The sequence below is a fragment of the Tachyglossus aculeatus genome, chromosome 21 (assembly GCF_015852505.1).
Source record: "Tachyglossus aculeatus isolate mTacAcu1 chromosome 21, mTacAcu1.pri, whole genome shotgun sequence".
Taxonomy (NCBI): domain Eukaryota; kingdom Metazoa; phylum Chordata; class Mammalia; order Monotremata; family Tachyglossidae; genus Tachyglossus; species Tachyglossus aculeatus.
Window position 1 is genome coordinate 19,044,414 of NC_052086.1, and position 14,014 is coordinate 19,058,427.

General features: G+C 48.1%; 1 protein-coding gene across 2 annotated transcripts in view; it reads left to right on the forward strand.

Annotated features, from left to right (window-relative positions):
* Nucleotides 1–6,447: 6,447 nt before the first annotated feature.
* Nucleotides 6,448–14,014, forward strand: part of ADORA2A (adenosine A2a receptor) — a 47,104-nt gene continuing 39,537 nt past the window's right edge. Inside the window, exon 1 of one of the 2 annotated variants that reach the window (XM_038763005.1) lies at nucleotides 6,448–7,095. The gene's annotated coding sequence lies outside the window, so the exon portion shown is untranslated. The remainder of the gene's footprint in view (nucleotides 7,096–14,014) is intronic. The other variant, XM_038763006.1, reaches the window with a different exon arrangement.

The window sequence follows — 14,014 nt, forward strand, 5'->3', positions numbered from 1 at the left end:
TACTGTTACTGCTGAGCTCCGTCTCCTTAGGAAATGTCCTATTTCCATTACTTTCTAATAATAATAATAGTAATGATGGTATTTGTTAAGCACTTACTATATAGCAAGCACTGTCCTAAGTGCTGGGGCAGATGCAAACTAATCAGGTTGGACGCAGTCTCTGTTTCATGTGGGGCTCACACTCTTAAAATTCCCATTTTACAGATGAGGTAAGGGAGGCTCAGAAAAATTAAGTGACTCGCCAAGGTCACAAAGCAGACAAGTAGCAGAGCCAGGATTAGAACACAGGTCCTTCTGACTCCCAAGCCATCCACTAGACCACACTTCTTCTCTATGGAAACCGGGACGAGCCCTCGGAGAGACAATATTGGTTGGGGTTTTGTTTTGAGGTGTGGGATATGATGGGGCACTGTTCTTACTGCATAATTTATTTTGCATATCATAGGTCCTGTGTTAACTGTTCTGTTTATGCTGATGTTGATTGTCTTTGGAGGCAGAAAAAACAGGGCCACGCTATGCAAACATCAAACATTACTTCATAACAAGGGATGATACTTTTGTGTGCCCAATGTGGCTGGAAATTTGGGTCCTGAATTGGCCTTTTCAGTCACCTGAGCTGAATTTCCCTTTCTGCGGTGCTTTCTTCTAGATATACATGACTGTCTGTGTCTGTGCCCCTTTATTCTACCCTTAAATTGAGAACTTGGAAATGAATTCAAGTGTCTGGTTCTATTTCTAAGTTCCTTGGGGTGCTCCCAGGGAGGGAAATCTAGACAATTACTTCAGGTCTCTCACTTTAGGGACAATGAGTCTGGAATTTAGCTCGATGGACAAAAACTCTGTCTCAATGGATGATTCAAAAGTTTATCTTGATTTAACGAATGGCTGGGTGAAGAGAAATTGAAAATGCCCAAGTGATTTATAGGTCAACAAAGATTAAGTCACCAGGGTCCCAAATGACTTAATAATAATAATAATAATGGTACTTGTTAAGCACTTACTATGATGTGCTTAGTTCTGTTCTAAGTTCTAAGTACTGGGGGAGACCCACATGGGGCTCACAGTTTTAATCCCCACTTTACAGATGAGGTAACTGAGGCACAGAGAAGTTAAGTGACTTGCTCAAAGTCACACAGAAGACAAGTGGCGGGGCAGGATTAGAATCCACAACCTCTGACTCCCAAGCCTGTGCTCTTTCCGCTAAGCCACGAATTCCAGGGGCACTTTCAATCAATCCAGCAAGCAATCAATCATATTTATTGAGCACTTACTGTGTGCAGAGCACTGTAGTAGGCTCAGAATTGGTAGACATGTTCCCTGCTCACAAGGAGTTACAGTCTCATCATCTCGATGCAGTTTCATCATTTGTAAGCAGGAACTGTGTACCAGCCCATAACCTTGTCTCTACCCCAGCACTTAGTAGATAGTAAACACTTAAAAAATGACACAATTCTGTTATCATTTAGGTGGCAATTCTCTTGCTCTGACAGCTGCCACACCCTGTGATAACTACAGCACCAAGTCTCCAGTTTACAACTTGTCAACTTTGTCATCTCTGTTTCTTCCAGGAGCAGCAATAGGATCAGTAAGGGATATTTTTCGGGTCTGATCTGAGAATGCCCACTTGAGAGAAGCCCAAGAGGGATTTCTGAAGGGGGCAGAGAAGTTCCCTAGCCAGCCTTGGCTCACATCCTTTCTCACAGAAGCTTCAACCAAAAAAATGGCAACTGAGCAGACCCCCACTCCCCCAGTCCACTAGAATGAATAATGCCCTAGCAGGCGGAAGTCACTATTTCCTCCTGATTACTGTCTCTGCAGATATCTTTATGGTTGGAGTACAGCTCTTGCTGTTATTTCTAAGAGGCTCCTTTAAAGAAGGTCAGTGGGAAGCCCTGTGTGTATGTGTGTGTGTGTGTGTGTATTTGTATGTGTGTGTGTGTGTCTCATTTTAAATGGGAATCCTTTTATCTGGAGCTCCATTTCCCTTCCTGGAGGGTAGAGCTCCTTTAGGGAGATGGACATTGTGTTGGTTTCCTCCAATAGGAATTGCATGGACTTAGTAGTTCACATAAACTCAGGTCAGGGCCAGGGTCAGGAATTGCTGGAGCATTTTCCCTCTCCCTTTTCCCCTCCTCTTCTCCCCTTCCTTCTCCAGGTCCCCTCCCTCTCCTTATCTTGCTTCTTGCCCTTGTCCCTTTTTCCTTCCATTCCTTTTCCTTTCCCAAGGAAATGGCTATCACTGGTCTTGACCATCCTGGGTCTTCTGGTATCATCAAGGTATTGTGGGTCAAAATGACCTCTGAGGCCAACTTTAATTATAAATGAAAGGGATGGCAGAAAAAGCTCTCCAAATAAACCAAATACAGATTAGCCATAATTTTTACTCAACAAATGATAGGGCATTGTTTCAGCTGGGACTCATAGTTGAACCATACTTTCTTGGAAAAATCCAAAATCAGTTTTTTGAGGCTGTATTCTCTCTGAAACTGAAAGAACCTAAATGTTTCCGACAGACCATGAAATTGCAAAGCTGTAACTTAGGCATGCCAGCGTGGCTTAGTGGAAAGAGTGAGGGCTTGAGAGTCAGAGTTGGTGGGTTCTAATCCTGGCTGCACCACTTGTAAGCTTTGTGACTTTGGGCAAGCCACTTAACTTCTCTGTGCCTCAGTTATTTCATCTGTAAAATGGAAATTAAGGCTTTGAGCCCCATGTGGGACAATCTGATTACCTTGTATCTCCCCCAGCACCAAGAACAGTGCTTGGCACATAGTAAGTGCTTAATAAACACTATCATCATTATCAAGGCACCTTCACTCTGCTGCCCAGATCATTTTTCTACAAAAATGTTCAGACCGTGTTTCCCCACTCCTCCAGAAATTCTAGTGGTTGCCCATCCACCTCCACATCAAACAAAAACTCCTCACCATTGACTTTAAAACACTCAGTGGAAGCAATAGCACGGCTCCACGAGGTCTCGATTGCTTAAGATCTAAGATCTTGAGAAGCAGCGTGGCTCAGTGGAAAGAGCCCGGGCTTTGGAGTCAGCGGTCATGGGTTCAAAACCCGGCTCTGCCAACTGTCAGCTGTGTGACTTTGGACAAGTCACAACTTCTCTGTGCCTCAGTTCCCTCATCTGTAAAATGGGGATGAAGACTGTGAGCCCCCCTGGGGCAACCTGATCACCTTGTAACCTCCCCAGTGCTTAGAACAGTGCTTTGCACATAGTAAGAGCTTAATAAATGCCCCAGACTGAGACCCTTGCTTCCTCTCCCCCTCGTCTCCCTCTCCATCCCCCCATCTTACCTCCTTCCCTTCCCCACAGCACCTGTATATATGTATATATGTTTGTACATATTTATTACTCTATTTATTTATGTATTTATTTTACTTGTACATATCTATTCTATTTATTTTATTTTGTTAGTATGTTTGGTTTTGTTCTCTGTCTCCCCCTTTTAGACTGTGAGCCCACTGTTGGGTAGGGACTGTCTCTATATGTTGCCAACTTGTACTTCCCAAGCGCTTAGTACAGTGCTCTGCACACAGTAAGTGCTCAATAAATATGACTGATTGATTGATTGATTGATTATTATTATTATAGTCTTTTTTTCTCAGAGTCAGGATATCTTTCCCTCTCCCCATCCTTAGGACTTTACTGTCCCTTCTTTCTCCCTTAAACTAACCAAACTCCAAGTCCCCAAGGAAATAGGACTTTCTGGTGACCACCTGGTGAGGAAAACTTTCCTCAGGTGTTTGCTCGGGCAGTTTACAGGCCCTTGACTAAAGAAACAAAGCAGATGCTACATTCAGGCAGAGCCTGGATAAGACTTGAGCTGAGCCATCTTTGTTTGACTAAGGGAGGAGCCCAGGTGTGGTGGCAAGAGGCTCTCTGTGAAAACAGATCAGATCAGGTCTCGGAGATTACCTCTTCTGGGCACCTGGCCAAATAACTCAACTTTCCAGCCCACCATCCTCCACATCATCAAGACCAAGAGCTCTGCCGAACCCTCCAAGAAAGCGGGCAAGGCAAGTTGGGAAGGAGAAAGGGGTGTAAGCAGTTTTGGTGGTGCTCTGTGACCCAATCAAACTTCCTGAAATGTATTCTGGGGTGTGAAGACAGTGTGGAACAAAATCCTGCAGGAGGGCAGGAACACTTGAGAGGATCTTTGGGGTAACAAGTCCAAGCCCAGGGCCATTCCTGGAAGTGCCGGACTGGCCTAGTTCTCCAAGGGTCTATATTGGGAGACTCCTGTTCTTCCTCTGGGAAAGTGAGGCTGCAACCCTGAACCTCAATAGTCCAGCCAGCCCTGCTCTTGGGGGATTGGCTCTCTTCCCTGGAATTGCGGAGGTGTTCTCTCTGTCTGACTGTCTCTCCAGGCCGGAGCAAGGCCTGGCCTTCTGTCTAAGCCCTCCGATTCCCCAGGCTGTGAAGGCGACTTGTTCGAGAGTCCATAATTCTAATTATATTGATGCTATCGATGCTTATCTATTTGTTTTGTTTTGTTGTCTGTCTCCCTCCTTATAGACCGTTATTGGGTAGGGATTGTCTCTGTTGCCGAATTGTACTTTCCAAGCACTTAGTACAGTGCTCTGCACACAGTAAGTGCTCAATAAATATGATTGAACGAATGAATGAATGAATTAATGGGTACAGCAGTCTCAGGAGCCCCATGGGATGCGGGGATTAGAGTCAGGACCGGAGGGAGGGGAAGAGGTGGAGGACACTTCCCGCTTCACAGGTGGCTTTTCCTCTGGGCTTCTCGGTCTTGTTAAGCAGCGTGGCTTAGTGTAACGAGTACGGGCTTGGGAGTCAGAGGTCGTGGGTTCTAATCCCAGCTCCGCCACTTGTCAGCTATGTGACTTTGGGCAAGTCACTTAACTTCTCTGGGCCTCAGTTCCCTCATCTGTAAAATGAGGATTAAGACTGTGAGCCCCACGTGGGACAACCTGATTACCTTGTATCTCCCCCTGCACTTAGAACAGTGCTTGGCACATAGCAAGCACTTAATAAATACCATTATTATTATTATTATTATCATAAGACGTTGAAGGGCTCAGTCCTCAACTAAGCCTTGGGCCTTCGGCCCTGTCCTAGAGAGGCTTGGCGGGAGCAGGGCGAGGGGAAGGGGCGACCTTGGGCCCGGATAGCCGCCAGGGGAGTGGTAGGGGGTGGCAGGTGGGCTGCAGGGGGCGCCAGTTCCCTGGTCCTCGGCTTCTGGTCCTCCATCCTCCATCCTCCTGCATCCTCGGTCCTCCATCCATCTCCATTCTCCTGCATCCTCCGTCCTCCATCCTCCTGCATCCTTCTCCAACCTCCTGCATCCTCGGTCCTCCATCCTCCTCCATCCTCCGTCCTGCATCTTCCTCTGTCCTCCTGGATCCTCCGTCCTCCTGGATCCTCTGTCCTCCATCCTCCTCCATCCTCCTGCATCCTCTGTCCTCCATCCTCCTGCATCTTCCTCCATCCTTCTGCCTCCTCCATCCTCCTGCAACCTCCTCCATCCTCCTGCGTCCTCCATCCTCCTGCATCCCCTGTCCTCCATCCTTCTCCATCCTCCTGCATCCTCCTCCATCCTCCATCCTCCTCCATCCTCCTGCATCCTCCATCCTCACTCCTCCATCCTCCATCCTCCACCCTCCTCCACCCTCCTCCATCCTCGCTCCTCCATCCTCCACCCTCCTCCACCCTCCTGCATCCTCCTGCATCCTCGGCCCCCCACCCCCGGCCCCCCGGTCCGAGGAGCGCGCCGCGGCCGGGGGGGGGGGGGGGGGGGAGCGCCCAGAGGAGACGCCCCGCAGCACCTGCACCTGGCCAGGTCGGTGGCCCGGGAGCAGCCGAGGCAGGGGGCGGATGCGGGAAGCCCCTTTCCCCTCGCCCTCTCCCCCCACCGAGCCCCGTGGGGGGGGGGAAGCCCCGGGGAAGGAAGGCGGGAACAGACGGGGGAGCAGGGGGCTCCGGAGACCCCCTCTCCCCGCCTTTCCCTCCGGACCCTGAGGACGAGGGCTCTCGGTCCTGTCCGGTGCCGGTCAGATTCCCCGGGCCGGCTCCGCGGAAGAGGAGGAGGAGAAAGAAGGGGCTGGCCGGGGACGAGAGTTTGGGGGGCGGGGGTCCAGCCCAACCGATTCCGAGGTTCCCCCCGGGAGGGGAGCTGCCCCTCTCCCGGGACGTGCGGGGCTCCGGCCTGCCGAGCCAAGACCAGGCGGGGAGAGGCCCCCTCCTCCTTCTCCTTCTCCTTCTCCTTCTCCTCCTCCTCCCGCTCCCTCCCTTCCTTCCCATCCCTCCCCCCTTCCCATCCTCTCCTCCCCCTCCCCACCCCCCGGGAGCCCCGAGGGTCGGGAAATTCCTGCCGGCTCCGGGGCTCTTTCGAGGCGGGGAGAAGGCACGGGGAGTCGCCTCTCCCCTGTCTGGCTGCCCAAGTCTGGGAAGGACGTGGTGGGGAGCTCCCGATTCGCTTCTCCCTCCCAAACCGTCTTTTAGAGGTAAAGTTTGGCCGCCCGGCTTCCCTTGACCCGCCACCCCTGGGACCAGTCCGCTTGGTGGGGAAGAATTCCGGCTTCGAAGGGTTGGCACGAGGAGGAAGCTTGAAGGGCAGCTCGTCCCGTTTGGGTCATTTTTATTAATAATAATAAAAAAAAGAAAACAAACCCAACAACAACCCAACAGCCACAGCAATAATAAAACCTGTCCCCTCCTCCTCCTCCACTACGCAGTTGGGAGCTTTGCCTTCGGTCGTGTTTGGAGTCCAGGGGATTTAGAGGAGACCAACCGCCCCACCAGGGCCCGGGACGCCTGGAGAATTCCACTTTGGGACGGTTTCGTGACCCCGACATCAGGCAAATCGGGAAAGGAGGATCTGAACGCCAAGGCAGAGGTGGATTCTGACATTTGGAAGGACTGGGAAGAGTGCAATCCAGGCCAAGCCGCCTGGGCCTGGAAGACCCGTCCGAAAGAGACTAAGAGAAGTGATGAAATAAATTTAAGAATCTCTCGAGGCGTCCGGAGAAGTATTGGAGAAAGACCAACTGGAAAAAGACCCACCCGATAACAACTATATTAAAGCCAGGTACTGTGCAAAGGGGAAAGCTATGATCAGGGTAAGTTGTTTGCAGAAAACTGATGATGCCCGTTGAACTCCTGGCTTCCTCGCTTCAATCAATCAATTAATCAATCAATCGTATTTATTGAGCGCTTACTGTGTGCACAGCACTGTACTAAGCGCTTGGGAAGTACAAGTTGGCAACATATAGAGATAGTCCCTACCCAACAGTGGGCTCGCAGTCTGAAAGGGGGATACAAATGGATACAAATGGGATACAGATACAAATGGAGTCAGGAGGGTGGAAAATTTTCATTTTTCGATGAATTTATTAGGGTATCGTTCTCCTTAGTGTTGAACAGGCTAAAATTGGGATTTGCTTTTGTAAAAAAACATGATCGAGAAGTCGGAACTGAAAACCTTGAGCCCACTGTGGGCAGAGATTGTCTCTATTGGTTTTTGAATTGTACTTCCCAAGTGCTCTGCACACAGTAAGCGCTCAATAAATGCAATCGAATGAATGAACTGTTTGTGTAAAGCAGGTTGCCCTCAGTGTGTAGGAGCAGTTGATGAATAACAAAGGGAGAATTATCCCGGTCTTATCTGGAGAGTTCAGATGAACGAGCAGCAATATTTCACTGTGATAAAGGACAGATAGTAAAGTGGGGGCCGTGATGACTGCAAATGCAAGGGAGAAATCTTCAGTCTAGGGAAAAGGAGCACCAGGAAACGTAGCAGGTCTTGTACATATTTACTATTCCATTTATTTTGTTAATGATGTGCATCTAGCTTTATTTCTATTTATTCTGATGACTTGACACCTGTCCACATGTTTTGTTTTGTTGTCTGTCTCCCCCTTCTAGACTGTGAGCCCGTTGTTGGGTAGGGACCATCTCTATATGTTGCCAACTTGTACTTCCCAAGCGCTTAGTACAGTGCTCTGCACACAGTAAGCACTCAATAAATACGATTGAATGAATGAATGAAAAAGTACTTTTTGAAAATGGTATTTGTTAAGCGCTTACTATGTGCCGAGCACGGTTCTCAACATTGGTATAGATACAAGGTTACCAAGGTGGACCCAATCCCTGTACTGCTTGGGGCTCATAGTCTAGTTAGGAGGGAGTAGGACTTAATTCCCATTTTACAGGTGAGGAAACAGGCTCAGAGAAGTTCAGTGACTTGCCTAAGTCCCACAAGGGACAAGGAGCACTTCTGAAAATATCGGAGAACATAGAGCCCACCGTCATCTGGCAGATTTTCTAGTTTGCAGATTAGTTAGGATCCTGATTTCTCTTTCTTTTACCTTACACCATCTGCAGGTTGCCATTTAATGGCTCACCGCCACTCCATCAGAGGGTGTTCAAGAACAGAGAGAAGTAAAATGAAAACCTGTCCGTTTTGCGGCTTGCTAGTTCAGCTATAAACCTTGGTTCTGGAGGGGTTTAGAACTAACGGATAAATGGAGACTTTTGGATTATCAGTGGATTTCCATTTTCCATGTATCCCTGGCTGCCGTTGCCATGGAGAATTGAGAGTTGGCTCTCTGTGCCTTATGGGGTGGGAATGTAGCACTTCTAAGCGAATGTATCTCACTTTGGTAGAAAGACCCATCTCCGTAAGGATAAACGGGGTTCTCGGCTCCCCAAAGTGTTCAAGTGGATCCTATTGATTTTGCCAAGGACCGACTCACTCTGCTCCTTTAGAAAAAGCGCTTCTTAGGAACTGCCCCGGGCAAGCCAAATGCTGTCATTTTAGGGTTTGGGATCTCTCTCGGCTGGGTTCTGAAATGGTGAAACTGCTCATGGGGATAGGAGCATGGTGTACCGTACTATTAAAAGTCATCTGGAAAGTTGGATCCAAACACGGCTAGCAGGGAGTGGGATTTAGGCTTAGTGAGCACCATTGAGGAAGGGGAAAATAAGAGACCTTAATGACAGAAAGAAAAGGCAATGCAAGGTAATGAGAAAGAAGAGGGTAGGAATTATTTATGATTCTATCTTTCTGAAACTTGAAAAGAAATTGAATGTAATCAAAGAAAAAAGACTTTGTAATGCAGATTAGACAATGGGGACAATTTAGCTGAAAAAAAAATAAAAGATGAGGTAGAACTGAGTATTGAATCGCAGACAGGCCGAATGAATGACTTTCAGGTGCACAATAGTCTAAGGAGTGTAGAGGCTGGATTGGACGGCCATCGGAAAGCCTTTCCCATTCCCATTGTCTCGGGTCCCAAAATAGCACATTCACAGAGAAGGAGTGGCAGGGCGGGTTCTGGCAATTGAGTAACTTGAAAGACCAACTGGTGGTCAGGCTTCAGAGCAGACTTAGCCAGGGGAATCCCCCTTCTTTTTTTTTTTCATGGCAGTTGTGAAGTGCTTACTATTTTCAAGCACTGTACTAAACTCTGGAGTAGATACAAGCTAGAGCAGACTTAGCCAGGGGAATCCCCCTTCTTTTTTATTCATGGTATTTGTGAAGGCACTGTACTAAACCCCTAAGGGGGTGAGACATAGTCCCTGTCCCACAAGGTGCTCATAGTCTCATTCCCTATTTTACAGAAGAGGTAACTGAGTCACAGAGAAGCGAAATGACTTGCCCAAGGTCACGCAGCAGACAAGTGGCGGAGCCGGGATTAGAACCCAGGTCCTTCTGACTCTCAAACCCGTGATTTAACCACTAGGCAGTGTCTCACACTGACTCTTTGGTATCAGCGTTCCCACTGGGGCATCTCTGGGTGGGGTGGGAGGTGTGGCATGGAGGTGAGAAGTAGATGCTCCTGAGAGCCTCTGTCCCCAAGGAAGCTGTTCCGATTCGGACCCAGCTCTGGGAATGAGAGGCCGCCCCTGGCTGGAGCCAGAAATCTGTTTGCATTTGGTGTGATGCTCCTTGAGCTCAGGAGAGGAGTCAAGTCTTCTAACACTTTTGGACTCTTAATTCTAAACACTTTGCACACAGTAGGGGCTCAATAAATCACCCGCTCAACTGAGTGAAAGCAATCCCAATTGTTCAAGTGACCAAGTGTCCGGTTTGGGTCCGTGGGGGTCCCGAGAATCAGAAGCAAACCAAAACCCCAAATTCAGCCCAAGACTCCAACTTGTGTGACGTCTCCCGCTGAGCCTCCCACCCCCTGCCCCCCAACCCCCAAGTTTTCTCTAGTGCAGACGTACAACAGAGGGCTGGAATCGGGCCAGCCTCTGGGCTGGGAGATTGGGAGTCCCTGTGCTGGTGTGCTCAGTTGGTTTGGCACTATGTTGAGCTACTTTTTCCCAAGATCTGGACTGTTGGAACTGAGCCAGTTCTGCAACAGAAGAAAATCACTCTTTCTCAGTCTTAACTGGCCAGAGACCCGGCCCCAAGACTTCCGGCAAGCCCCAGAATGTAGCCAGCAGTCCCACTGCATTGTCTCTGAGCAATTGTGTTTCCCCGGTCCCGGCCGAAGCCTGCACCATTCTCACCCAGGGAACGGTATGTGACTTGGTGCATCCTCCCGCTCCGGCTTGCTCTCCTCTCAGTGATTCATCTCCAGATGTTGCCCTGGAAAAGAAACTGGGAGTATTTGTTGACATTCCCCTCTCCGGCCTTCTGTCCTCTCAGCCAGGACAGGGCAGTTCTCTGTGTAGTGGTCACCCCCACTTCATCACCCAGCAGTTGGGGTCTCCCCATTTTCCTCCTGAAAAACAACTGTTATCGAAGAAGATGAGCTCTGAGTAAATAAATCCCAAGCAGCGAGGGTGAATCCTGCTGCTCTTTGCTGTTCCAGTAAAGGGGGCCCAGAGCCCGTTGTTGAGTAGGGACCGTCTCTATAAGTCACCAACTTGTACTTCCCAAGCGCTTAGTACAGTGCTCTGCACACAGTAAGCGCTCAATAAATACGATTGAATGAATGAATGAATGAATTGGGCTGCTATGGACGATGGAAAGCCCATTTTCTCCCAGTGCTGGAGGAGTGTGCTACAGGCCTGGTGGGGCTCCATCTCAGCTCGTGATTAGAACAAGGGATGTTCTCCCTCATGCAAACGAGTGAGAGTTTGGGTCCTCATGGCCAGGCCAGGACTGAAGATAGGAGGTTGTGGCTAGGAAGTCAGAACACCTGGGTTCTAATCCCAGCCCCGCCACCTGTCTGATCTGTGATCTCAGGCAAGTCACTTAACTTCCCTGTGTCTCAGATACCTCATCTGTAAAATGGGGATTAAGAATGTGAGCTTCGCATGGGACAACCTGCTTACCTTGTATCCACCCCAGTGCTTAGAGCAGTGCTTAGCAGATACTAAGTGCTTAACAAATACCATTATTATTATTACTATCATTAATAGTTATGGTTATAGTATAGTATAGTTGTAGCAATAATAATAACGATAAGGATTGTATTTGCTAAGTGCTTATTATGTGCCAAGCACTGTGTTAAACATAAGATAGCTTGGAAACAGCTCTTGTCCCACGTGGGGCTCAGAATCTAAGTAGGAAGAAGGACAGGAATTCTATCCCCACTTTAAGATGAGGAAACTGTGGCACAGAGAAGTTTAAGGAGTCTCCCAAGTTCACACAGCGGGTAAGTGACTGAACTGGCATTAGAGCCCAGATCTCTTAACTTCCAGGTCAGTGCTCTTTAGGCCAAGCAGCTTCTCATCTCTATGACCTGTAAACTGGCTACACATGAGGCTGTGTCAGGGAATTGGGGGTTTGGGGGGGTCTCTGCCTTGCATTCAGAGCTTACAGTGACTGTAAGCCCGGAGTGGGCAAGGATTGTCTCTATTGCTAAATTGTACTTGCCAAGGACTTAGCACAGTGCTCTGCACACAGTAAGTGCTCAATAAATATGATTGAATGAATGAACGAATGAATGGTCCACTAGCATTCAGAGAGGCAGAGTTGGACCTGAACGGTGACTTGAAGGAAGAAACAGCAGGTTTTGGCAATTAACTGTTTGGGAAATTGAAAGCTGCCCTCCCAGAATCTCAAGGTGATAGTGACTTCCCTAACTGTTACCTCTTTGTCATTCTGAGAACTTAATCTCCTGACCCTAGACAAATTGGGAAGACGGTGGTTATAGATCCTTCAAGCAGAATAAGAAAATTCCAGATTATGTGGCTTTCTCTCACCTTTCCTTGTATCTTAGTGGGATGGAAAATGTTCATTCAGCATCATGAGTCCAGTCGTGGGATGTAAGGCCAAGAATTGTGGTGAAGACGAAAGCCATTCTGGGCACGAGTCACTTCACCACTCTACTCTACCATCTCTTCGTAGTGTCCATCTCCATCGTACCCTCCACCTTCAAACCCTAAACTCCACTCCTCTAGCCTAGCAACCATGGTCCTCAAATTCTTCTGTCTCAAAACCACTCTGGTAGTCGGGAGGGCTCTTTGGCCTCCCCTCACATCTTTGAGCAAGCTATTATGTTGCCTAGCAGTTTCTTTAGGGCAGGAATTGTGTTTAGTAATTCTATTGAATTCTCCCAAGCATTTAGTACAGGGCTCTGCACAGAGTAGGCATTCAATAAATACTATTGATTGATTGATTCATTCAATCTTTTTTTAGCGCTTACTCTGTGCAGAACACAGCGCTTGGGAGAGTACAATATAACAGTAAACAGACACATTCCCTGCCCACAACGAACTTACAGTCTCGAGGGGGAGGCAGCAACCTCTTAATAAAATAATGCCACAAGCAACCCAGAAGGCTTGTGTTTGCATGCACACACACAAACACACACACTCTCTCTCTCTCTCTCTCTCTCTCTCTCTCTCTCTCTCTCTCTCTCTCTCTTTCTGATTGCACTGTGGGTCAGGATGATGATGATTGGAGGAAACTTCTTACAAAAGTGAGAAAGTCCAAAGCAGAACATTCCCCTTTCTCTGACTCCTTCCAGAGGTGGAGAAAGTCAGAAAGAAATGAGACTCCAGAGGTTCTCTCCAACCCCCTGGACTCTTTGTTTGAGCCTGAGGGGCTCGAGAAGGAGGAGGCAGTGTGCCTTAGGAAAAAGCCTGGTATTGGGAGCCAAGAGGCCTATGTTCTAGTCTGGCCTAAACTCTTTCACTTGCTTGCTGAAAGACTTTGAGTAAGTCACTTTACTTCTCCGTGTCTCAGTTCCTTCATCTGTATAAGGGAATAAAACACCTGTTCTTTCTCCTTTTTATACTATGTGCCCCTTAGGGGACAGGGACTGTGTCTAATCTGATATTTTCATGTTTCTACCCCAGTGCCTGGCACCTAAATATTATCATCTTTGCTATAATTAATCAGTCAATCAGTGGTATTTTTTGAGTGTTATCTGTATGCAGAGCACTGTACTAAGGCCTTAGGAGGATAAAATAGAGTTGGTAGACAAGATCCCTAAACCTCAGAGAGTTTGTAATTTAGTGCGGGAGACAGATATTTAAAAAGATTACAGTTAGGGAAAACAACAAGGAAAGCAATAAGAAGATGTACTTTAGTCCTGTGTGGGTAGGAGTGGGGTGAGGATCAAAGAACTCAAGTGGGTACAGACCCAAGTTCATAGGTGACACTAAAGGAAGGGAGAATAGAGTGGGGAGATGAGAGGTTATTCAGGGAAGACTTCCTGGAGGAGTTGTGATTTTAATGAGACTTTGAAGATGGGGAGAATGATCATCAGGTATGAAGGGGGAGGGTGTTCCCCGCAGGAGGGAGGGTGTGAACAAGGGGTTGAAGGTGAGGGGGATGAGACTGGAGCACTATAAGTGGGTTGGTGTTAGAGGAGTGAAGTGTATGGGCTTGGTTGTAGTGGGAGAGGAATGAAGGAAGGTAGGAGGAAGGAAGTTGATTGAGTGCCTTAAAGCTGATGGTGAGGAGTATCTCTTTGAGGTGGAAATGGATGGCAACCATTGGAGGTTTTTGAGAGGTGGGGAGATGCTCCTAGAGGGATATTTCAGGAGCCCCCCTCCCAGCAAAGTTTAGCCCAGGAATTGCATCAATCAACCAATCAATCAGAGGTACTTATTGAGCACTTATTATGTGTA